Raw genomic sequence first — 25995 nt, 5'->3', positions numbered from 1 at the left:
AGAGGCAGAGGCAGAGGCAGAGGCAGAGGCAGAGGCAGGTGGATCTCTGTGAGTTCCAGGCCAACCTGGTCTACAGAGCTAGTTCCAGGATAGCCAGTACTGCTACACAGAGAAACCCTATCTCAAAAAAAGAGAGAAAAAAAATAGAAGAAAAGAAAAAGAAAGAAAGAATGCGGCATGAGTACAGTCACATGAAGGATGACAAGACTTCAGGCTCATGTGCTGGGGAATATTATTTTCAGGTGTGCTACTCTTCCATTTGATTAACTGTAACTGTGAAGCTGTGATTCGTCACCTGTCTAAAACACCCAATGGTCTAATAAAGAGCTAAATGGCCAATGGCGAGGCAGGAGCAAGGATAGGCAGGACTAGCAGGCAGAGAGGATAAATAGGAGAGATCTGGGAGGAGAGAACAAGGAGAGGAGGACATAGGGGCCAGTTGCCCAGCCACCCAGCCACCCAGCCGCCCAGCCACCCAGCCAACAGGCACCCAGACACCCAGCCACCCAGCCGCCCAGCCGCCCAGGCGCCCAGTCGCCCAGTCGCCCAGCCACCCAGCCACCCAGCCACTCAGGCACCCAGCCACCCAGCCACCCAGCCACCCAGCCACCCAGCCAGTCACAGAGTAAGAAGTAAAGGAAGGTATACAGAAACAGAGAAAGATAAAAGCCCTGAGACAAAAGGTACTCGGGATAATTTAAGTAAAGAAAAGCTGGCAAGAAACAAGCCAAGCTAAAGCTGGGCATTCGTAACTAAGAATAAACCTCTGTGAGTGATTTATTTGGGAGCTAGGTGGCAGGTCCCCCCAAATCCTCAAAGAGTGCAGCGTTACACATCATTCTTGGGACTGGCAAGGTCTTCCCCTGGTCCGAGTCTGGATGCTGACTGAGTTGGCCTTTAAGCTAAAAATAGAATGAGCAAAAAGTACTGACTGTAACTTCCTTATCCCAATCCATGGTCATGGCCTCCACGCTCCCAGATTAGTGAACGCCCCAATTCCTCATCCATGCGATGTATAGCAAATGTACTGGGGATCCAGGCTGCTGGTGCACCTCCATCTGCATCAGTAACAGCCCACCCAGTCCCAGGTTTAAGTTTCTTGTGTCTATCTTCTTTACTATTATTTTTAAAGATTGATTTAGTTCATTATTTTATGTATATCAGCGTTTTGTCTGCATGCATGCATGGTGCACCCTGTGTGTTCCTGGTGCCCAGAGAGGTGGGAAGGGGGCTTTTAATGCCCTGGGACAAGAGGCAGTTTGAGCCACGGTGTGGGTTCTGAAACTCAAACACAGTGCTTCTACAGTGGACTTACGTTCCCTCCCTCAGGAACTAAAACATGACAAGATACAGCTCTGGCAAGCTTCCTTTGCCATTCTGGTCTGTTTCTTCTGTTTTGATCTCTCTGAGGACCGTCAACAAAGCGCAAATGAATACTTACTTCCTTTCTTCCTCATCCAAACCCCACCCCCCAAAGACAGGGTTTCTGTGTGTAGCCCTGGCTCTCCTGGAACTCACTATGTAGTTCAGGCTGGCCTTGAACTCACAGAGATCTGCCTGCCTCTGCCTCCTGAGTGCTGGGATTAAAGGTGTTCCCACCACTTTCCAGCCCTTATTCATACTTTAAAAGTTCATTTTTGGGGGACAGTGTGATGGCTCAGTGGCTAAAGATGCTTGCCACCAAGCCTGACAACCTAAGTTCAATCTCTGGGACCCGCACAGTGTCGGGAGAGAGCTAACTCACACAACTTGTTCTCTGATCTCTGGGTGTGCCCTGTAGTGCCCACCCCCAAAATAAATAAATAAATGTAACCTAAAATTTTTTAAAATATTTATTCATTTATTATGTATATAATATTCTGTCTCTGTGTATGCCTGAAGGCCAGAAGAGGGCACCAGACCTCATTACCAATGGCTGTGAGCCACCATGTGGTTGCTGGGAATTGAACTCAGGACCTTCAGAAGAGCAGGCAATGCTCTTAACCTCTGAGCCATCTCTCCAGCCCCCGTAATCTAAAAAATTTTTAAAGAAAACATTTTGAAAATAAAACATTCATTTCCTCCACTTCAAAATGTCATTAAATTAAGAGTGCTTAAGACTTTAACTACATTGAAATATTACTTAATAATATTAAACACTATGATTAAATTTATTAATAGTGTTAGATACTATTGTTAAATTTATATATTAAATTGCAAAGTATTAAACCTTAATTTTAGGGTTGGGGATGTAGCTCAATGGTAGAACTCTTGGCTTGTGTGAGGCCCTAGCACTGAAAAAAAATTAAGTAAAACTTAAAAACCTTAACTTTGAAGGAAGTAACGACTCTTGTCGGAGCTGTCACCAGGACAAATCCAGCCACTTGTCCTATACCTCCGGGATTCTAAACTCCGGAGCGTCGGAGACTGGCAGTGGTGACAGCAAACAGTTTAGTGTCTCAGGAAAGCCAGCTGAATGAAGAGAGCAGCTTGATGTCATTTTAAGTGGGACCTCTTAAGTGGGCCACCCAGCATGAAATCAGAGTGAGCCAGCCTCCTGCCTTGGATAAAAGGTAATTGCCATCCGAGGTGGAACAGAAACGATGCGCGTGATACAGTGTTGCCCCATTAGGTGTATTATTGGCTTGGGGTTGGGGAGAGTAGATCTTTTCTCTGAAACATCTGCTCACTGTCAGGGCAGTGTGGCAGAAAGGATGGACCAGTGGTCTGTTTCAGCATGGCTGTTCCATATAAGGAATACAGAACCACATGGCTGTTCCCATATACGGAATACAGACCCACATGGGTCCTTCCCTTTGGAACTGCGGTGTCATGTGCAAAATCCAAAATTATTGTCTTCAGGGCTTATCTTACCTTTTCTGTTTCCGTGGCATCTTTTATAGCATTATAGCTTCTAAGTGTTCTCTCTCTCTTTCTCATCTCTGCCTCTCTGTGTATGTCTCTCTCTCTCCCTCTCTTGCTCTCTCCCTCTTTTGCTCTCTCTCTCTGTGACTCTCTCTCTCTCTCTCTCTCTCTCTCTCTCTCTCTCTCTCTCTCTCTCTGTGTGTGTGTGTGTGTGTGTGTGTGTGTATTGCTAGAGATCAAACTCAGGCTTTTGGACACACTAGGCTAAGTATTCTGCCACTGAACGTTCCCATTGTATAGATGATTGCATTTGGGGTTATTCTTCTCCAGACCTGTTGATTGCCCCGCCCACCCCGCTGACTGAATCCACTTTCTTTTACTCTCAAAGCAAGTCAGTTCCCACCTCTGTGCCATGCTCGCTGCTTCCCTGTTTTGATGACTTCTGGGACACCTCCAAAGTCAGTGTCTCTGGAGAGTTTAATATTTATTCTGTTCTTAACTGTTAAATATCCACCAAAACGCATAAGAATCCCGAAAAATCCAATTAGATTATTCTTTTAAGTTTTTGGTTTGATTCATTTTTCTTTTCTATGCATGTGGATGTTTTGCCTGCATGTATGTCTTTGTACCACTCTGTATGGTGCCCACGGAAGCCAGAAGAGGGTGTCAGATCGGCGGGATTTGAGTTGAAGACGGTTGTGAGTCCCCAGGTGGGTGCTGGCAATTAGCCCTGTCCTGCTACTGGACTCTTATGTGAATTACTGAGACCATGGAAAGATCTGAAGTTCTTGACTTCATTTCCTCCTGTCGATAGACGCAGATTGTCAGATGTAGAAATACTAAAGGCCTTGTCCGTTATCGTTATTTCGAGTTTTAATTTTTGATATGTGAAAATTATTCATATCTCTCTATATTTGAGTTTCTTTTAAAAGATTTTAAATGGGCATTTTATAGGATCCCTATACTAGCCTAAGTGTAGAATTATGCTGATCCAAACCTCTGCATGCTTTTATTCCCTCATCTCTAAAATTGTTCACGTTGCATGGTGATTTCTTAATCTAATTCAATACGGTCTATATATATATATAAACATTATTATGTAGATGCCGCGTTTGCGATAGTTCCACTTCTTTGGAGGAGATGACCTCTGAAAAAGAGATGAATGTCAATCTAATATGTTTAGTCTCTTATGTTCGTTCCTTTCTCATCTCTACGTTGAGACGGCCTCTTCCTCTATGGCCGTATGAGGAATTGGCGATTTTTCATAAATTTGTTTCCAGTGGGAGTCTTTCTTCTTCATTCAGCCTTGTCAACAGATGAGTGCCCATGAACATCCATCTGAGTGCAGGACCAGGGATCATCAGTCAGTGTGGCTCCAAGGGGCTAGCATCCTGCATGAGTAGGCCAGTCCCAGTTTGTCATGGCCAGAATGTGACTGTCAGCCCTGCCTGTGGTCCAGAGCTGGGGCACCTGCTGCGTGTTGGATACAACGGAGGAGGCGGAGGAGGCGGCGAGAAAAGATCAGAGTGGGATTTTCCCCATAAAGACTAGTGAGGAAGATATGCAAATGAGCATGACCCAAAAGAAATCGTGACAGACTGGAAAGAAAATGTTGGCAGTGCTAGGAGCTGGGAGAAGGGAAAGCAGTGTTCTGGCTGTCTCTGGCTGTCGTGCCTCTCAGAGGGTCTTCTTCTGAGGGTCACTGCCAGTGAACATGTAGAATGCGGTCACTTTAAATATTCTTTCCTAAGCCGGGCTGTGGTGGCACACGCCTTTAATCCCAGCACTCAGGAGGCAGAGGCAGGCGGATCTCTGGGAGTTCGAGACCAGCCTGGTCTACAAGAGCTAGTTCCAGAACAGGCTCCAAAGCCACAGAGAAACCCTGTCTCGAAAAAACAATATATATATTTATTTCTTGAGGACCCAACAATGTACCAGACCTGAGATTTAGCTGTTAAGAGTGTAGAAGAAGAAACTGACAAAGCCCTCAACTCAGGAACTTACATTTGATTGGGAGAGGCACATAGTTTAGCGGTTAGAGTTAAGTAAGTGAGACCAGGCATTGGAAGGAAGGATGAAGAAGCAAAGGGGGCCAGGCCATGGAGCGTCTTTTAAGCCATTGTAGGATTTGGGGTTATATTTTGACTATGGTTGGAAGAAGCTATAGTAAGTGACTAGCACGTGGCGGATTATATTTCTAAAAGATCTCTAATTGTTATTATTGGTTTGCAGACCTCATCTTTATGGAAGGTTAGGGTAACAGAGGGACTCAGTCAACTGAGGCATGCTGGATGATCTGGGACACATGGCGTACGTGCGCAGGAGAAAAAACAGTTGCTGTAATAGGAATGGATTATTATTAGCATGTATGCTACAAAGACATAATCATATATGTGATTTGTCAATTTAGATAGACATGTATAAGAGACCCCGGATAAAAGATTCTAATGGAAGCATCCTTTTTAAAGTTTGAAAATCTCTTCTGTCTGCAAGAGGCGATGGTGGCCATTAGTTGGCTTTCAGCTCCTTTTCTTTGGAAATTATCATAATTATTTTTGTGCTTTTATTTCTTTTCTTATCACTAGGTAGCAGTGGCTCTTCTTGCCATAAAAATGAGTGCGCATAGAGCAGGCACACATGCACATTTGCATATAATTTCAGGGTGTCGCAGATACCACATTAGGAATCTCTACTGCAGAAGATCCTGTCACAGCCCCACCCCCAGGGATATATGGCTTATCTTTTTTAAAAAAGAACACACTGTAGAATTTCCATATATATTTGCATCCATCCTAAAATCGTCATGTAAATACAGAGTTTTAGTTGACTCCCAGTCCTGAGAGTCAGAATTGCGAGCGAGGAAAAGTTTCTTTTGGTCAAATTTCATTTCTCCCGCTGTCTATCACTAAACCATCGTGAGGCTCCAAATAAGCCCTGTTAAAGGCAACATTTCTCTCACAGACTGGACACCCACTTCTCTGTGTCCTGGAGCATTGTCTAGCCACCAGGATTGTTATATGGTAATACTGAGGCTCTTATGGTAACCAAAGAGGAATGGAGAGTGTGGTTGTCATAGTCAGTGATGTGCTTCTAACAGGAACCTGACCGTCTGGCTATGGGTTGCTCTCTTCACACACATCCTTGATTGCACCTCAGGCCCTTGGGCAAGAGTGGAGCAAAGACCAGGCTTTCTTAGCCCTTCCTCAGAATGTTCTATACTGTTCTCTACTTTCCTCCATGAAAGAATAAAACACGTTTGGATATCTTCTTTAGAAACTATCTATTGGCCCCGTGTCATGGGGCTCCCCCTGCTCATTTTGGGATGCCTGGCCAACCCTATTATAACTGACGTCACAGACAATGTCCATCTTCTGAAGGCTTACCTCAGTACACACTGAAAATGTCCTACCTTAGCAAGTTTGGCCACACACATTTTTCCCCTTCCCGTTTGTTTGGGACTTTGGATTTAAAGTCCACTCAAAATTGTCTGGTAAGAATAAAATTCAGCATAGCAATCCACTGTGGTGGTCAGATGAAAAGTTACTTCTAAAACGTTTCTAATTTTTGCCAGGCGGTGGTGGCGCACACCTTTAATCCCAGCACTCGGGAGGCAGAGCAGGCAGATCTCTGAGGCCAGCCTGGTCGACAAGTGCTAAAAATAACATAAAGAAGAACAGCTCACTCTACCTGGGAGAGAACATGGCGCGTGCGGAGGGGTGACCCAAAGAAGTGTGAAGACTCTCCTAACTTTAACTTTTTTGTCATTCATCTTATTTTCCAGGAGCCTAAGTCTAAGGTGATGAAAACCCAGTGCGATTTCAGTTTATTCCTTCCAAAGCTTCCCTTGAGGTAGAGAGAAACACAAACCGCCTTTAAAGGTCAATTAAAGGAGTTCTCGGCTCTGGGTTCACGTTTAAATCATGCGTTTTATTTCAAAGAATGTGTTCTCTGATTTAAAACCTCTTACGAAGATCTTTGCCTGGTATATGTTGTAATAAACTCAGCAGGCCTCCGCTGGCACCCCTCTCCCCACACTCCATCTGAGAAACAGAGACTCCCCTGTAGTCTCTGATTATACCGCCTGTGGCTGGCCACTTTGTAATCGAAAGTTTATAAATTATTAGGGAAAAGGCTGAATTGTAGCGGAGGGACGCTAAGAAGTCAGATGATCTCAGGACCTTGTGGGAACGTTCTGGTCTCCACCCTTCCACCTCCTCAGATTTGTTTCCGTGAAAGACAGGGGTGAGCAACGACTTTCCAGTGCGGAGTCCGTCTTTAGGGTTTTTGTTGTTGTTTAAAAATGACACTTGGAACACGTAGCGCATAATGCCTTGGAAGATCTGTTGCCAAGCAGCTTGAAGCCCAGGGGGCATTGTTGAATTTGAAGAAATAGTGGGTTCAGGGAAGGGGCCAGAAGGAAACTAGAGAAAACCAGACTGAGACTGAATGTGTTTTATGATGATTAGAATAAAAATTGAATATCAGAACTTCACGGGTCAGCTTCTCTTCACACATTTAGCGCTCACCTTGGAAAGGAAGGGATGTATCAGATAATTAGGTCAAATCAATGATTATATATCTTTAACTCAAGTGCAAGGGGCTGTAATTGTGATGAAATCTGTCTGAAGGGGAACGCATGGGGAATCTTGTCAAAGGTCACGAGTTCAAAGGGGAAACTAAGTTCAAGGTTCGGTTCCTGTTCACACACCCTCACCAACAGCGCATAACAAGAGACTGAGCAACCAATATGTCTATAAACAAGTTGGCTCATCTTTTTGGGAGCAGGCTCAGTCCCAGTCACGCCCCTGTAGTGACACAGAGTGAGAGCAGCTGTGTCCCTTCTCTGAGACATTTTCTCCTGACAGGGATAGAAAGAAAACCACAAGTGCCCTATTCCCGTTGTCACAATCTGGGGCTTTGTCACTGATCTCCACAAGACACCCTGCAGCACAGGAGGCAAGGAAACAGCCCGGCTCCAGGACATCACGTGGTCACACATCCCTACTGGAGATCCCTGTCTTGTTCACAGGAGACCATCAAACGCAAGCTAGAGGCAATGGGAAGACAGCTAGGAAAGTTGCCCTCTCTCTCTCTCTCTCTCTCTCTCTCTCTCTCTCTCTCTCTCTCTGTGTGTGTGTGTGTGTGTCTGTCTGTGTCTCTGCCTCTCTGTCTCTTTCTGTCTCTGTGTGTGTGTGTCTCTGTGTCTCTCTCTCTCATTCAATCTCCCCTTAAACTTGACAAAGTGGAGCCAAACTTCAGCCTTGTCTTGGACATTCTTTTGAAACAAAGAGGCTATTCTCCCTTTTAGTGCTTGTAGAACTTCCATTAAAGTTGACCGTAAGCTTTTGCATAAGATTAAAAAAAGAAGACGAAAGAAAGAAAAATCCACCTCCCCCCACCCCCGATCTTTTCTTTGCCCCGGTGTAATTTTTAACGGGCAAACAATACAAGCACAGTTCCACTTTACTCGGGTAAAGGAGCCCTGCCCGAGGTGGCATGGCCTCTAAACATTCTGGATTCTGTGTGTCTTCTCAGTACGCTAGGCTCTGTGGCATAGTTGTAGGACGTGTTCTGCGAAAGAAATCTGTATAAGAAAGAAAACTGCACAGTTGCTTTAAGCGAGCCCAGGAAGTTCTTACAGATGTTCAATCCTTTCACGCGGTCGCAGGGTGAATTGCAGACCGCATCTGGTGTGATTGCTGGTGGGACACACAGGAGTGTGACTAGTGGCGATGCTCTCTCTGCTCCACACCGGGGCTCGGATGTGTGGACAGGGATCCCACCCACCTGGGATAAGGGCCCAAATGCTACTTTAGTGGTGAGTGTGATTCGTGAGGCACAGTGCAGAGAGATTATTTCAAACACAAACACGTGCACTCAAGCCCCGGTTGCTTGTGTCTTCCTCTGAAACACTTTCATAGACATAAGCTCCTGCTATAAAACAGGACAAGAAGGCATTGGATGAAAGCCTGCTCGTATTTTTGCTCATGAATTTCCTTGTATCTCTCATGTCTGCTGCTTGGACGGGCTTTATTATCCTGGGGTTCCTCGCAAACAGCTCTGTCTTTTTGTCAGATCCTATGTGCTTTCTGTCTGTAAACTCTAAGGTACTTGCTGAATTTTAAAAAGAAAGGAGAAAGAGCACAAGGAAGGGGGAAACTCCTCTGCGATTCAGATTGTGATTGATAAACTACTTTGGAATAAACAGGAGGCCCGTGAGTGGAGACGAACCAAGAGACAGGTGCCTCGCGTAACTGAATGGGCTCGGGAGGGAGGGCTGAAGGGCTGGGGCAGTTCACACTTTGGTTAAACTCTTACAACTAAAAATTCCACCCTGGTAAAACTTGGAAGTTCAAGGAACAACATTGCCACGATATTAATGACCTCTGAGGGCATATAGAGTTCAGAGTTCATTTTCTATTTACAGCACACTCCTGCTCCCCATCCCCTTTAAAGGGGGGCAATTATTTAGAACATCGTGACAGTCACCCTGGCTAATTTTTATACAAAAACTGAGACAGTGGGAAATATAACAGTAAAGTATTAGGAATGGATAGAAACTGGGGAGCCCAATCTTAGGGGAAGGTGTCCCCTGAACAGTTCAAAGTTCACTCTTTGTTCCTAAAGAATGAAAAGTCTTCAGTTATCAGATATTTAAACCCAAATCAGCAGTTCCATATCCGTAACCTGAGCCGAGTGTTCCTCCATCTAATGGCCGTGCTGCTGTCGTTTGCGGTGAGCTGGGTGACACTCGATTTGTACTCCGAGACGGGAACAGATGGGCTTTCATTGTGAGACTCCGCCTGTATGCAAATGTGAACGGAGTTTCACCCGATCCAGGGGTCTGACCTGACCGTGCACATGCATTTACTCAACATGGCTCAGCCTGGGGGGGGGCAACGGAGGGGGAATAAAAAATGGCAATCGGATAGTACCAGCGGCAGGTCAAGTTTACCATCCGTCTTTCGGCGGGACTGCGATGGCAACACAGTTATTTAGTTTCAGTGTTGATGTGCGTTGCAATAAACTCCATCATTTCACCTGCTTATGAACCCGGCCTCGGATGCGATCTCTGCGAAATCAAACAAAGCTGGCAATCAACCCTCTTGTTGCCGGCAGAAGGGGGGATTATGGACTTTAGAAATAAATAAATAAATAAAGCATCCCTGTATCCCCCCTCTCCTCAGCCTTACATACATAAATCAATATTCTTTTCCTTCTGGCTCTTTTTATTTCTTACATTGACTTTATTAATTTCTTATTTGGAGGAAACAAAATACATTCCCCCCAAAATGCTCTTCGTTTCAAATGAAGAAATATGATCATTAATGTCAGAATAAACAACCAGCATTTTAGATGTCGATTAACTGTTTTGCATGTACACAGCAGTGTATGGTCCCTAATAAATCTTACAATTAAATGTGCAGCCCTTCATTAGAGTGGAAATATGAACAGCTGTAATCATACACATTCTATTGACAGAGAAAAATTTGGTTCCATTTGTCATTTTTCACATTGGGAAAGAATGAGAGACGGATTGGGACCATGATTGCCTATATAACTGTGGGCTTTTTTAAACTTCCCATATACAGGATAACAAAGCAGTGTCTCTGACTTCAGGGTCTAACAGCAGTGATTTGCCTCTATTTTCTTCTCTCATGAAAGTAAATTTCTCTTGGGAAACATATAAGCCTTTGGCTAGAAAACCCATAGGAGAGATACCCCCAAAGTGTAGCAAATAACAAATTGCTACATTTCTTCAGTACAGCTGTTCGTGGAGGGGGCTCTGTTAACTGATGCCTGGAACTGGCGTTAAAGGAGGGTGGGGTGGTAAACTGCTAAGAATATAAAGAAAGTTGGTGCATAACCACAAAAACTGCTTCCGGCAACAAAAAGACACTGCTTCTAGTCGCACACACACACACACACCACACACACACCGCACACACACACCGCACACACACACACACACACACACACCGCACACACACACTGCACACACACACTGCCGGAACAGAAAGAGCATCTTCTGAAATCGCACTTGTGCAAGTGCAGACAAAACCAAGGTGGGCATCCTTCAAAAGCAAGGTGCCACGTCACCTCTGCATCAGGATTCCTCTCTACTGCCTCTGTTCCCATCAGGACAGTTTCTAGAAGCAGTTCTAGAGAGTTAAACTTGAAATAATTCCAAATAGAAATGAATGGTCAGAACTTGGGCTGGCATGTGTCTGCTGGGCACTCGGAACAGCTGACAGAGATAATAAAGAAGAAGGAGTTGCATGGCAGTGTAGCAAGTATTAAAAATGTCACACTGCTCTCCTTGGCTAGGGAAAATTGATTCGATTATCTTGCCTGGCCCCTGAATATGTTTTTCAAAATAGATAGGAGGTTTTAAGATACCATACGTGTGGACATGCAAGTATATATACACACGGACACATAGGTATTTATATCTCTGTATCCAGATCCTTCCTTATACAAACATAGATTTATGTGAATGCAGGATTTTGTGTCCACGTAAACCTTAGCTAGGGCTTGAGTTATGAGAGACCGGTTTAAGTTAAGGATATCATTTGGACCTTTTGAAAATTTACTGGCGAATTGTCAAGGCAGTGCTTCTCAGGGTATTCAAAATGTTTATTTACATTAGAAGCAAGGAACTCACGTGCTGTGAGTTTAGCAAGAAGCTTAGCAAGTCATAATCTGGCATGAATAAGATCCCGGAGACTTTGTTTTAAAGCAGGAAAATGGAAATGTTGACAATGTGAGTACTGTAACCGAATCGTTCGGGGCATTACGTCTATTTAGTAACATGGCGTATTTTTCTAAACTGTTATCTGAAATAAACTTAGGATGTGGAAATTGGCAGTTTCTTTTGTAAATAACGCGCTAAAAGAAAGACTGTGATTTGACAGAAAAAAAATGCTTACATTTAAGATTTTTTTTTTTTGAGAAAGAAAAATCCCAGACACCACCAGTCAGTCTCTTGACAGCTCGCAGGCATCCAGAAAATGATGCACTTCCTGCCTCTATGAAATCCACAAATGTTCTTCTAGCTTGAACAACTGTGGCTCAGAGTCCGCGTAAACAAGGAGGACGAAGCCCAAATCTGTAATCAACTGCTCCTTTGGCTCCTGGGCATCAAGAACTCTCTCAAGTACTTTACGTGTATTAACTCGTTCCGTCTTGACTAAGAAGAGCATGCCTTGTTTTTATCTTCATTTTACAGCTGACGAAAATGTAACTTTGCTCAAATGGTGGTCCCTCCTGAGAGCAGAGGATGGCACACGTGAGGATTAGGACCTGCCCTTCTGAAAAGACCTTCTGCGTAATTAGGTAACTGGTTCACCTCTCTGTGCCCAGTTTGGCCATCGATAGCGTCTGTAAAAGCCCCATGTATGAGCCATGCCACCTGTTTGATAGGTCACAAGAAGGAAGTGTTGCGGCTTTACGAAGGATGCAGGGAATCGTTTTTTGTTCCCTTTGAAGTTTGTGTACTGAGAGATCGCTGCTCTTGGTCCATGGCATGATGTGGGGCTCCTCAGACAGCGCCCCAAATCCTTATGAAAACTGCCCCATGAAGCAGGTATCAGAAGCAGACAGCAGGGTGCGTTCCTCTTAAATCTGACCTTGTTTCTGCCCGTCACTATTCCTAGGCAACAAAATTAGGTCCCTCTGGAGCACTTCGTTATTTTCCTTCTTTACGCTAATGTTAGCTCGGCTGACTGTGCCTTTGGAAAGAGGGGTGAAGAGAAATTAGGTGGAACATAAGGGTCCTTTTCCTCCTCTTCCTTTCAAATAACCATTTTTGAATCATAACTTAGTCCCAAAGACTGGCTTGTGACCCATTGAATTTGCAGTGAAAATAATGGCATTGGCAGTTCATAATTAGATTCTTGATGTTAGTCCTCCTAAGCACTCAGCAAAGGTGTGTTTATAACCCTGGTGGCTTGAGAGAAGGGTTGGGGGGAGCCACCTTGTGGCTGGAAGACGGCCCAGCAGCCTCCACGACCCTTGTTGGTTCCCAGGAAGGGGAGGGAGATGAGCCTAGCAGCCAGAGAGAAATCAGAAATATCAATCACTAAATATTTGTGGAAAGTGGTAAGAGGTATAAATAGAATCTATAACTACAATAACACTGAAGCTGTAGCTGTAAATATACATTATCCTCTTTAATATGACACAGGGTAGATTGAGAACCGAGGAATTATTAAGATCCCACCAAAAAAAATCAGAAGAAAGAATGAAAACATTTAAGTTAAAATTATGTTCATTTTGTAATTCAATAAAGAATTCCCAGAGACATATTTTTAAATTTAATGTTGTTTTCTATAGCACAGAAAAAGCCCCACAGACATCTGTTTGCATACATTGTGTGTCAGACAACATCAGATTTGAATGGAATTTATCTAAATTTTATATGCATGGCTTGATGTAAATTGAAATAAATTGTACAGCATACTCTGCGTGGACATATTGGTTTTTCCATCGTGGCTTGAACTTTTAACCCCAGGGCCTGGGCCGGTCACACGTTGACCTGTCTGAACTCTGCTGGTAGATCCAAGTGTGGAAGACTGACCTTGCATCCATGGCAACCGTAAAGTAGGGTCCATGACTCCTCTCTCCTTTTCTCTTTCTTTTCTCCACACTCCAAACAAAACAAAACAAATTAGGATATTCTCGCCCAGCCCGTCAGTTTAATCTCAGAGTACTTTCGCCAAGATGCATTTTGCCCCAAACCTACGCTCCGAGCAGAGCTTTTTAAACTTGCTTGTCAGATGTTAATCAAAGTTTGAAATGGAAGCCTTTATAAAAGTTAATGGAAAAGACCCCTTCCTGGGACACATTCAGGATGCTTGTCTGCCATTAAAATAAAATATACCTTCCATGCTCATATTTTAGGCCGTGTTGCTATAGGTATGTCATACATGCGGATCAAAATTATACTTGTGTGGGACTTTAACATAATCCTTCCTAGGTAGATTGAATAAAAAAGACTTGGGTAAGTCCTTGCCCCTGTGCCTCTTATCCATGTCCTACTGAACATTCTGCAGTACTATAAAGCTGCTCTCTCTGAAGCGGCAAGCATAGAGCTCATCTTCCAATTAGAAGACGTAGGCTCCGTTTTGACTGGGGTGCATTTATACTTTTGATTTGTTTGATTTACATCAGCTTATATTAACCGTACAGCACGCTGCCTTGAATTGTGACATTTCCACACTTGCGTGTGGTGCAGTTTGATCTCGTCCTCCCCTCGCGTTTCCCTTTCGATAACCATCTCTTGCCCTCTCCTCCCTTCCGCATCTCTAGGAGTCCCCCTTCGACTTTCACGTCCCTTTCCTTGCCCCTAAAGCCCACATTTTCCAGAAGTTATTTCACAATCACAGAGGCGTCCGGGGGTATTACTTATTCAATCTGTTCATTTATCCTTGTAAGAAGCAGTTGCTAAAGGCTTGTTTATCATGTAAACTCTGACAGTGAGGTAACCACAGCATGTGTGACTGGTCTTAGGGAGTCACAGTTTGTATAAGACCAGACCCTTGGAGGAAAAGTAGTGGACCATTGGACAACAGTGGCAAATGACTAAGAGTTTGACATTGTGTACAGCTGACGATGAAACAGGACTTAATGGAATGACCAGTTGGCTGTGGATTCAGGGAAAAAGACCTCTTATGAGAAAAGCCTTGGGAAAGGTGGCTAGTGAGCAGAGAATCTAGAGTTAAAAGGTTTCAAAGAATAAGTAAAACCTGGAATAGTGTTAATAGCATGAAAGGGTTAACTGTGTTGGGGGTGCTGGATCCACAGGCTATGTTACGCTTAGATAATAAACATCCTTGAATGTTCACAGACTAGTCTGGTCTGTTTAGGGCTGAGTTTTGTTGTCTTCTTAAAAAGAAAGCATGAAGAAAATCTTAATTTCTGAAAGTTTGAGGTAGAGACCTGGAAACCACTAATATTTTATAGATGGCCTTTGGGCAGCTCTAGGAGCTTTGACAGCGGGATGAAGTTCTCATTTGCAGCGGCCATGGCGCTCTTTAAAAACAGCAGCAGATACTTCACAAATGTTTCACTTGATTTTGAAGGTTTTTTTTTTTTTTTTATACAGCATAGCATGGGCAAAGAGAACCAGGAAGTGTTCCACATTTCCTCTAGATTATTCCTCTAGCAATCCCTATAGCCCTGAAAAGTCACTTTATCTCTTGGCTAGGATTTTCCTGTGTGCAATAATAGAAATTCCTGACACCCTTACTATATCTTACTATGTATCATATATATATATATATATATATAGTTTTTGGAGGAAAACAGAGTGTGGGGTACATGTGTTGCTACAGGGTCTCCCCATGCAACCCAGGACTGGCTTTGAACTCATAAGCTTCCCTCAAGAGCCCCCAAAGAAGTCAGGGTTACAGGTACATGCCTCGGTGCCCCCCATCTGGACAGTAATGCCCTGCATGCTTTCTTGAATTCTCACCACACGACCATGAAGCTGAGTGCCTTCTCCAGGATCACACTCGGGGGTCAGCAATATCTAAATAGAGAGCCATATAATGAGTCCACTTTAGGCCCCGTGGCCCATACAGACACCCCAAACTGTCAACTTTGCAATTAGGCCTCTTCCGTGTAGACGCGACTAACTTAGAAGACCCCTTATGTTGAAGGATTGTAGCCTGTTCCCCTAAAACTTTTGACGAGTCACAGAAATATGAGTCCCATATAGTTTTAACATAGCATGTGATAACCCTCATGCTACTGAAAATAGAAAAGATATTCTAAGCTTGTAAAATCTACAAAATATTGGATAGGGGCAGATTTGACCTCTGGGTCATAATTTGTCAACTTTTACACAACACTGTGTTACTTCTTGGTGGACAGCAGAAGGAGGTGAGTTAGATGGTTTCAGATCCCTGTACTTGGAAGGCAGAGGCAGGAGGATCCAGAATTCAAGGCCAACCTTAGCTGTCTGGTTAGCTATCTGAGATCCTATCTGAGAAACGACTTAGTTAGGTCACTGTCTAGCTCCAAACGTAGGCTAACCATTTTGTATTCAAAATTGGGGTGGAAAAAAAAAACAACAACTGAGAGCTTCTTGGGGAAGCTTAGTTCATTTTGGTGTCTCTGGAAAGGACCATTTGAACTCTCCTGAGAAGATGAAGGGCCCCACTGTTTGATTAACATGTTCAGGGAGATCCGATAGCTCCAATCGCAAGAGCTTTGCAATGGCGGCTGTCCCTGTTGGGTTCTGGCCGTCCACTGTCTAGAAATGGAAGTATCTGTCTTCTCCCCTATCCTGAGCCATCTCGAACAACCTCTGTGTTGACTTCTAACCCTTCTCCCCAGCCTTCGTGCTAATCTTTTTGCCTTTGTGTTGCATGTGGTTTGCGTGTGTAAGTGCACGTGAGTGGTTTGCACATATGTGCACACGCATGTAGAGGTCAGCTGCTGGCGCAGGATGTCTTCCTCGACTGCTGTCTGCCCAATACATTGACTCCGTGTTCTCACGGCAAGAACTTTACCCACTACTCTCCTTTACCAGCTACTCCTGTGGCTTTTCTCTTCTGGCTACTGTTGTCAATCTCAGAGATGCTTCCTGAAGCATCTTCATGCCTTTCACGTGCTAGAACCAGGAATCACACCGGTTACAGGACCTCTTTTCTTTTTTGTATTTAAAAGTGTGATGATCTTTTTTTTCTGAAAAATGCTTATACAAACATTTCTATAAACTGTTACCTAAAAATAAGTGGCCCTCAGGGGTCCGGGTGCTTAGCTCTTCACTGCTCCGGGTGCATGGTACTTGGAAGGGAGGTAAATGTGGTAAATCAACTCTCACTTGAAGCTCACATGAGATAGCTAAGTGTAAATTTTAGAACTCTTCCCCTCCCTGCCAGCTTTAAAACTCACAGTCGTGGCACGCAGACTTTATTTCTGTCTCCCTGGTGTCTGCCGAAGAAATAAAAGCAAAATCCAGAAACTGTCACATAGCGTGACGTTCCTCTGTGTGATCCCCAGTTATATATCCTCGCTGTTCAAATTCCAGAATGATCTGCCGTACATGCCTGACGGCTTCCTGAGCACCGGAGGTTTGTTTTCTGTTATTGTCTAACAGCCTCCTCTGTGGTCTAGGTATGATATATTCCGAAGAGTGAATTCTCAGAAAAAGTCATTAAAGTCCAATTCGGGAAGGTGCTTCCTCTCAATCCCGTGTAATTTACAGACATTTGTCCACCCCACGCCCAAGAAACTATTATCAGCACCAAGTGTTTCATACAAGGTGGTTCGAGAGTCATAAAACCGGAGGAACATGGAAGAGAGTGGTCATTTCAATGCCCGCCTCCTTCGTGTGGGCTCGCATGGTCTTAGAGTGTGGCTAAGTGCAGTGGCCCTGGCCGGAAAGCTCTGGTGAGACCCAGAGTGAAATGCTCATCTGTTTGTGTTTCTGAAACTCTGGCTATGATCTCGCAACTTACAGATGTTTAGTTACAAGACGATTTGCAAATTGTGGGCACGGTTGCAGTAAGGTGTGATCTGACCAAGAATATGTAAGGGGAGATTCTAGTTTCCCTGTTGTAGTGCAGGGAGAGACTCCAGGGCCCCGTGTGTGCTAGGCAAGTGCTCTACTAGAGTTACACCCCTAGGCAGAGAACATCTTTAAATACTTCTAAAAGATCTATTTACTTTTACTACATGTCTATGAGTATTTGTGTGCACGTGTGTGTGTCCCATGTGTGCCCGTTGCCCAGAAGAAGACGTTAGATTCTCTGGAACTGGAAATTTGATGGCTGTAAGCTATCCATATTCTCTCTCTCTCTCTCTCTCTCTCTCTCTCTCTCTCTCTCTCTCTGTATGTATGCATGCCCACTGGGAATCAAACCCAGGCCCTCTGCAAGAGCAGCCAATGTTCTTAACCAATGAGCCATCTCTTCAACCCCACCTAGTCAGAGGATAAAAGAAAAATGCAATACTGTTTTAAGAAACACTCCCTGAAAACACACACAAAAAAAAAAGAAAAAGGAGAGAGAGAGAGAGAGAGAGAGAGAGAGAGAGAGAGAGAGAGAGAGAAGGGGGGGATCCAGTAGCAATAGCCTTTAATTCCAGCACTCGGAGGCAGAGGCAGGTGGATCTCTGTGAGTTCAAGGCCAGCCACACAGTGAGTTCCAAAACAGATAGGGTTACACAGAAAAATCTATCTTGGGGCGGGGGGACTCCCATTTCCTGTATCTCAGGACTGTGGCTCACGCTGTCTGTCATCTACTAATTTATTACGTCATCTAGGACAGAGCTGATCCGGAAGTGGAACACTAGTGGTTCTTTGCCGCCACTGATACTGTGTTGAGTTTTCCGCTCTGAGATCAGCCAGTTCTCAGCTTAGCCAATGTATTGGTTTTGCTGTTGCTTTTAGTATCTAAACAATAATCTTTACAACTTAAGTTTTAAGTTTCAAAATTGGGTCTTAAAATATAGAATTGCAGCTGGGCGGTGGTGGCGCACGCCTTTAATCCCAGCACTCGGGAGGCAGAGGTAGGCGGATCTCTGTGAGTTCGAGACCAGCCTGGTCTACAAGAGCTAGTTCCAGGACAGGCTCCAAAACCACAGAGAAACCCTGTCTCGAAAAACCAAAAAAAAATATATATATATATATATAGAATTGCATATATATTTTGCAATTGCACATATATATATTCGCTCAAAATATAGCTCCCTTTGTCTGCGCGCACACGTGTGTTTGGATGCATGTGCACATGTGTGGACGTGTGTGTGGAGGCCAGAGGTTGATGTCAGGCATCTTCTTCCCACCACTCTCTACCTTATTCTCTGTCACAGGGTTCTCACTGATTTTGGAGCTCACCAGTTTGGCTCGACCAGCAAGCCCAGCTTTTATAGTAGGCGCTGGGCATCTGAACACAAGTCTTTCTGCTTTGTATGGCCAGCACGTTACGGACTAAATCATCTCCCCCACTCCAGTTCACTCTGGTTCACTCCAGCTTCCTGAGATTTAGTTCCCTCTCAACACAGCCAACCTTACGTTGAAACTCTCCATCACTACCCTGTCTCCTCTAGACTTTAGCTCCCTGAGCGCTCAGCACCATGCTGGCCACCACGTTTGTGCCCCTGTGGCGTTCATTGGCCCAACTGTTGAATCAGAAAGTGATAGAGGGTGGATTTTAGCTGGATGTTAGAGTACAGAAACTCAGGATCCTCCGCATTGTGGGAGGCTAGGCGCATTCTAAAGACATGCTGGCAGTAAAGGCCACGTTCCTAGTACTGCTGCCTTTCGTGAACTGCGGCCTTGTGAAGAGACTTGACAGGATACCTCAGAATGCGCATGCGTGACAGATTGAGCAGCGCCGTGGCTGCTCCTCACTAAGAATTTCAGCGAAGCAGTGAGAGATGGGAGAAGGGACTTCCACTTCCTGTTAGTGGAATTCCATTGCAATATAAGATACCCAAGGGCAACATAGTAGTAAAAGAGTGTGCCTCCACCCCATTGATTATCCGTAAGCATTTGGATTTGAAGCAAGGATATGTGTTCTTCTGTCCTCCGCAGAAAAGGAGCGAGTGTGTTAATGTCATATCAATATATTGGAAGTGACTGGCTCGGTTCCTGGATAGTATTTGGTATCTATCATATCTTTGCTACCTGTAGAACTTCCTGGGAGAATACACATGAAGCGTAGCGTTTTGGACAATACAAGATACCACAGTGCGGTTTCTGCTTGGGTGGCAACTGTGTATAGCTGATTCTCTGGTTTGAGCCACCCGTCTCTCCCATGTTCATCTCTCCCCTGTTCTCACGGCAGCTCTTTACTGTTGGAGTCCTGACATTTTAGCACAAACCTAAGACAAATCATCATATTTCCTGGTAAATGGGAGTTTTAGGAAAAGAATCTTGTCGTTTGCAACTAAGGATGGGTTGTCACCTGAGTGCGCACTGGAGGAGGCTCTGTGGCCCAAGGGAGATCGTTGCTGGAAGAAGAGCAGTTGTGAGGACCATAAGGAAGGTTGAAGAGATCCAAAGGTAGAGGCTGGGGAGATGGCCCAGTGGCTGAGATCAATGGTTGATCTTCTAGAAGACCCTGGCTTGGTTTCCAGCACCCACATAATGGCTCACACCCATCTGTAACTCCAATTCTAGGGGCTCCTCCTTGGGCATTAAGTACCCACATTCATACAGGCAAAACACCTATAAACATAATTGCTTTTGAATTAAGAAAAAAAGGGCTCCAGGGCGGATTGGAATTCTCACAGTCTCTTCCGTGTGCAAAGCTTAGGTGTAGGCGTTCTGAGGACCCAGATGTACGTATAAGGTCCTGGATGTACGGCCGGTAGGGGGAGGGGAAGGGGAGAAGGGAAACAAAACAAGAAAAGTCTATTAATACTTTTAGGAGCAGTTTCAGTAGCTTGTTAAGAGTAGAAGCCTGATTGTACGCCCTCGGGACTGAGTGTACAGCGAAGAACTAGGAACTGGATATTTGCACGTCCAGAAAATAGTTGGGTAGCAAAAAGAAGGCACGGAGTAGATAAGACCACAGTGCCCAAGAACGCAGTGATGAAACCATTAGTTTGTACAACTGATATACACTAATAAGATTTAAAAAAAAAAAAAAAAGAACAGAAGGGGCCTTTTTGGTTTTGGTTTTGGTTTAGGAAAGGGTAGATTTGAACTGTTTAAAAAGAAAAGATGGGGCTTGGGGATAGAGCTCAGTTGTTAGAGTGCTTCCCCGGCACGCACAAAACCCTTAGTTTGATCCCCAGCACCTCATAAACTGAGTATAGCGGCGTGTTCCTGAAATCCCAGCACCCGGGAGGTGGAGACAAGAAGTTCAGAAGTCCAAAGACATCATTAGCTTCTCATGAAGACAAAGGCCAGCTTCAGAAGAGTCAGAGAGAGGGCCTTGTCTCTCACACACAAAAACTTTAAAAAGGGATAAAAGACAAACAAGAAAAAGAAAAGAGGAGGAAGAGGAGGAGGAGGAAGATGAGGGGAAGGTAGGAATGGGTTATTCAGTACCACTCAGGGAAGAGTCCTGGCAAACAGACGAGTCATTGCCTCCCTAGGGAAGGCAGTTCAATTTCAGGAGGAAGAAAGGATGCAGAGATGCTTTAAGGGGGGGGGGGAGTAAGGGGGAAGCCAATGCCAAGAGTGGAGAGCGTGGAGCAGGACTGGTCCAGGGCTTAGGGAGAAGGGAAATTTTTGGTCAGCCACTAAAGAAATACAAGAGAACTTAACACTAAGTCCCTAGAAACTATCTCAGTCTGTTCCATGGACATTAAATGGAGAATTCACAGAGGAAGAAAATGCTAGAAAACTGATCAATTTCATTTTTAGGCTCAGCTCTCATCTCTGTCTTGCTGTGTTATGAGGTGTAACCTCCGAGGTCCATGGACAAGCACCCACAGATGCATGCTAAATACCCTGGATCTTTGATTTTCCCTGTTGGCATCAATCCCTGTCTTCAAGAGATAAGATAGTCACAGTCAGGACAGACGCTTCTGTCCTCAGCATTCCCCCACAGTTTACAAGTCAACTGTCTCTTCCTGGTTCCATAATCCCCACAATTTCCCAGGGCTTCCTGCTCTCCTGACCCAGAGTCCTCGCTCATGACCATCTTAATCCTCGCCTCGAAGGTTCAGGATAGCAAGCGCCTTTTCTCTCACCCTTTCAAACTCCAGGCTCATTCTCCTCCTCCCCCTGGGCCGAATTGCACACCTGTCTCAGGACAGCAGAGCCTTCGATTATGCCAAGCCTGACCTATGTGTGGCTCAGTAGTCAAGAGCACAGGCTGCTCTTTCAGAGGACCCACGTCAGTGCCAGGATCATAACTATGGGCAACTCCAGTCCCAGGGAATCCAGGACCCCTTCTGGCCTCAGCTAGCACTGTGCATACACAGGACGTAGACAGAGATGGAGACAAAACACCCAACAAAATAAAAAATTAAAAAAAGATGGCGACAGGCCTGGGAAGGTGTTGCAGGAAAAAGCCAGAGTCTCTGCAGTACGCAGGTACTTGATAGTACAGTTCGGTCCTCTCACGAGCTACAGTTCAGGAGCTCAACTTTTTATTTATTTTTTCAACAGATTGGAAACCACGATCAGGTTATGTTTCTGATTCTATCTTTCGAGTGTCCTGGTTTTGAAATGCCTGCCCTAAACTCCAGCCCCCTGGGATTGATTATTCGTTGTTACCCAAACCCAGCCCTACGGCTTTCACCTGCAATGCCTTCTCCAGCCTCTCTACCCGCATACTCATCCTTCAAGGTGCCGCTCAAACTCCGTCTTCTCTAAATGACTTCTTCTTGTACCTGGCTGGACTCGACCCCACCTCCCCTCAATCACAGCTGCTCCCACCATTTGCCTTGCATTGTATTACAGTGTACACTAACTGGCTTCTCCAACGGATTAGGGCCTCCCAGAGGACAAGAATCAGGTCTTAATTGTTTTTATGTCCCTTACTGGTTGCAGGACATATTACATTGCCAACGAATGTTTGTCAGATTGATCCAAAAATGCGGTTGCATGGTCCAGATTTCCAAATAATCCCTATTGATCTGCCATAGCCTTAAGAACCTTCAGAGAACCTTTAGTTAATGGCATCGGCTCCTTTCTCATGAGTATTAATGTGCCCCGGAGTGACAGCCGCCCTCCTTCCCCCTTGTATGACGTCCAGAGATTTTCTTCCCTTTGATGCCAGAAACACTGAAGATAGAAAGCCCTACACTAGAGATACCCAAGATGAATGTTTACTTCCTTCAAAAGGCAAATGCTGGACTGTCCACTGACACCCACAAAGACGAATGGAAGAGGCTGGGACTTTACAAGAGGGAAGGGAAGCACCAGCGAGGGCGTGCTCCCTTGTGGAGGCTGCCAGCCAGGGGAGAGAAAGTGGCAACCGAACCAAATCCACCTAAGACTTTCTATCCCCTTGACTGCTGAGATATTGTTTATGCTGAAATGTCAGCAGTCTGTGATCTCCCACGTGAAATGAAAATGCTCATATCTATGTGGTGCTTGCCATCCACAGAATCCCAAGGCGCCTTACAAGTTAAAATAGGAATGTTTCTCATGCAATATCTTTGATAGTGTCCATATTTGAAATCCTGTTTCCAATGACTAAACTCCCCTCCCCTGCTAGCAAACATTTGATCAGATTCAAGTGTTGGCTTTTATTTGGGGGGTTTTTTTGGTATTGTAAGGGCCACCGTGCCCACAGTTTGTCTTCTAGCATATGCCACAGCCCTCCCACCCACTCCTCTTCCCCCACTAACGTGGAAAGTGAATTCAATTAGACCTAAGACAAAGAGTAATTGCGTTGGAAAACAGGAAAAAAAAAATCTCATCCCAGAGTGATTAAGCTCTAGCACCGTATTGGAGTTTAACTCCTTCATGAAAATGGAGTTCCGTGGGCTGAACAAACACAGGGATTTGCTGAATCACAGTGTCGTGTCATGATGCTAATCCTCCAGTTAGCTCCCTGCCAGCTCTTTGCTCCAGGGTGGCTGGGCACTCATTGTAAGTTAACAGAAGGATACAACTATCACTGAAACCACCAAGAGCCTTAATAGTTTTTGATTTTGACTGTTCTTTATAGTATAAAATTCTTATTTTATAGTATAAATAAAATATCAAAATCGGAAACTTATTCTAGTTCTTATTCTTGGGTTCCTGGAAGTGGATATGACAGGATCATTTTGTGCTGATCCGGAGTTTAGTGACCACTTCTGCACACCCATTCACAACTGGTCCGAGCGGAGCCTGACCCCACTGACATGGAGTTAGCCGTGACACTAAAACTGCTCGCCTAGCAGTTTCTGACTTGTTGCTTTTTTGGGTGGTGATTCTGACTTACCCAGATGGATAGTAAAGGTGACAGAACTCCTTGAGCATTAGGTGACCAGTAAATATGGATGACCTGCAGGCGGGTCATTCCCAGCGGAGTTTGTCAACTTCAAGAGAAACTTCAAAGGCAAAAGGATCTAGGAGAGAGGAGGACTCGGGTGAAAGGGTGCTTGCCTGGAGTGCGTGAGACCATGACTTTGTTTCCCCAGTATCTCCACTGAAGAAAGGAATTGTGGAGTCTGAGCGCTGGTGCTCAGGAAGAGGCCACAGTTGGCTGTTGCAGGTATCTGCTTGAAACTGGAGAGCAGCGAGCAGAAGAGCTCTGGCAGAGAGAAATAGGTCCAAGTGCCCTGACCTAAGACGTCTGCCTTCTTGACCCTCCAGCCACCTGCACCATCTCAGTTATTCATCCCTGTCCGTACTGTGTGAGATAGGATTGTTCCATTTCTAAAACTTGACCTTGTTCTCCTTTAGTCAAACTACCCCTTGTGATGGGAAAGTTCCATCGCCCCAGCCCCAGACTTTCCCGTCTGCTCTTTAATAACCAGTAAAACACTGGCTGTGCTCTTTTTGTATGTGCATGCCTGTGTGGTGGCTGTGCGTGTTTGTAGTCATGTTCCTAGGTAGGTGGACATACATGTTTGCAAATGTGTGTGCATACGTGCACGCATGCATCTGTGTGTGTGCGTGCACACACGCACACACATGTGGAGGTCTGAACCTGTTCATGGTCGACTTCCTTCACTGTTCTCCACTTCGTTTATCGAGGCAGGATCTTTCTTTCATTGAATCTTGGGGTTGCTGGCTCCCACTAGATGACCAAGGCAGCCTGCTCTAGGAAGCCCCTCTCTCTGCCTCTTAAGCACTGGGATTACGGTGACCACTTTGCTTATCCAGCATCCATGTGGGTAATGGTGATCCTAATTCCAGTCTTCATTCATGTATCAAGTACTTTATCCACTAGGCTCCCTCCAACCTGAGACTATATATTTTTATGTCTCAGTAGCCCAAACACCGACTCTTTTCACTTGAGTTTCTCTTGGAAGTAGAAAAAAATTTTTGAGTAGTTATTTATGGTTTTGACCATTGATGAAACTCTACTTTTCATTGGTTGCTGTCCTAATGGGAAATACATCTAAGAGGTCAGGCTAGGCTGTTTAGTGCCTAACAGTGAGACAGAAGTTTTGTGTTCTTGACGCACTATTTGATCTCGCTTTTGCCCCATTTCTAACTAGAAATGATCGTCGTGTCTATAACTAAGAGGTAATTTATATTGTTCTTTGAGATATGCTAGTGAAAGGCATGACATAAATAAATCCCAGTGTTAACCGCGCCATATTTTTAGCCCATATCTTATGGAATCTGTTGAACATCCGACAGATTTATTTACTTATATAAACTCAGTTTGTTACTCTTAGCAAAATTTGTGTCATGATAAATACTTTAAAATAACTTTACATGTTAACCAAGGATTAGAGAAACTGATTTATAGACTTGAAGGAAGAGCAACAAAACCACCATCTTGCTGGGCCTGGCTGCAAAGGCCTGGCAGCAGAGACCTGTAATACCCGATCCTCAGGAAGAGCCTGGGACTGAAGAATCGCAAGTTCAAGGCCTGAATCAACAGGTACTACAGAAAGTTCAAGGTTAGCCTAGGTATGTTAGTGAGACCTTACCTCAAAATGAAGTCTTCAGGAAGGGCTGAGGATGCAGTTTACTGGTAGGGTGCTTGCCTAGGGGGTGAAAGGTCCCTGGTTCAATTCTCCGTGCTGAAAGCAAACAAGCAAAAAAAGATGATGCTGTACTTGGGACAGAAGTCAGAAAAGTTTTAAAATTCTGAAGTGAAGCTTTTTAGTCAGTCAACAGCAAGGGCAGGCCATATAAAAAAGAATATATCATAGGGATGTTTAAATCTGAAGCTAGATGAGTTGGAGGAATTGACCAGTTCTTGCAGACTTGGTGAAGGTCAATGGGGTAGCCAGACTAGATTACAGCTCAGCTCCACCAGCAGCCTTCAGAAAGGAAACGGTTTGAGTTACTTCAAGTCACTGTGCCTTCTTATTTTTTTTTTAGTTACAGTTAGCACAATGCTAATGATGACCTGTATCCTAAATGTTCTATGATAATATGTTATAATATTCTCCAAAATACAACCAGGAAATAATTGGCAGTTTTCCCCCCAGAGTTGGAATGGAGCAAATACCAACCAAACATGGTGCCGTGTGTGTGTACATGTGTAGGTGTCCCCAGATGTTAACCACGGTGTCGTATGTGTCTGTACGCGTGTAGGTGTCCCCAGATGTTAACCATGGTGC

At 44.6% G+C, this 25995-nt stretch overlaps 1 protein-coding gene across 1 annotated transcript in view; it reads left to right on the top strand.

The window, feature by feature from the left end:
* The window catches only part of Skap1 (src kinase associated phosphoprotein 1), a 295712-nt gene that overhangs the window by 103840 nt on the left and 165877 nt on the right, over positions 1-25995 (top strand). The window lies entirely within an intron of this gene.

This window comes from Microtus ochrogaster, unplaced genomic scaffold (genome assembly GCF_000317375.1).
Source record: "Microtus ochrogaster isolate Prairie Vole_2 unplaced genomic scaffold, MicOch1.0 UNK31, whole genome shotgun sequence".
Lineage (NCBI taxonomy): Eukaryota > Metazoa > Chordata > Mammalia > Rodentia > Cricetidae > Microtus > Microtus ochrogaster.
The sequence above is the reverse complement of the archived record's forward strand: the minus strand, read 5'-3'. Positions and strand labels throughout refer to the sequence as shown.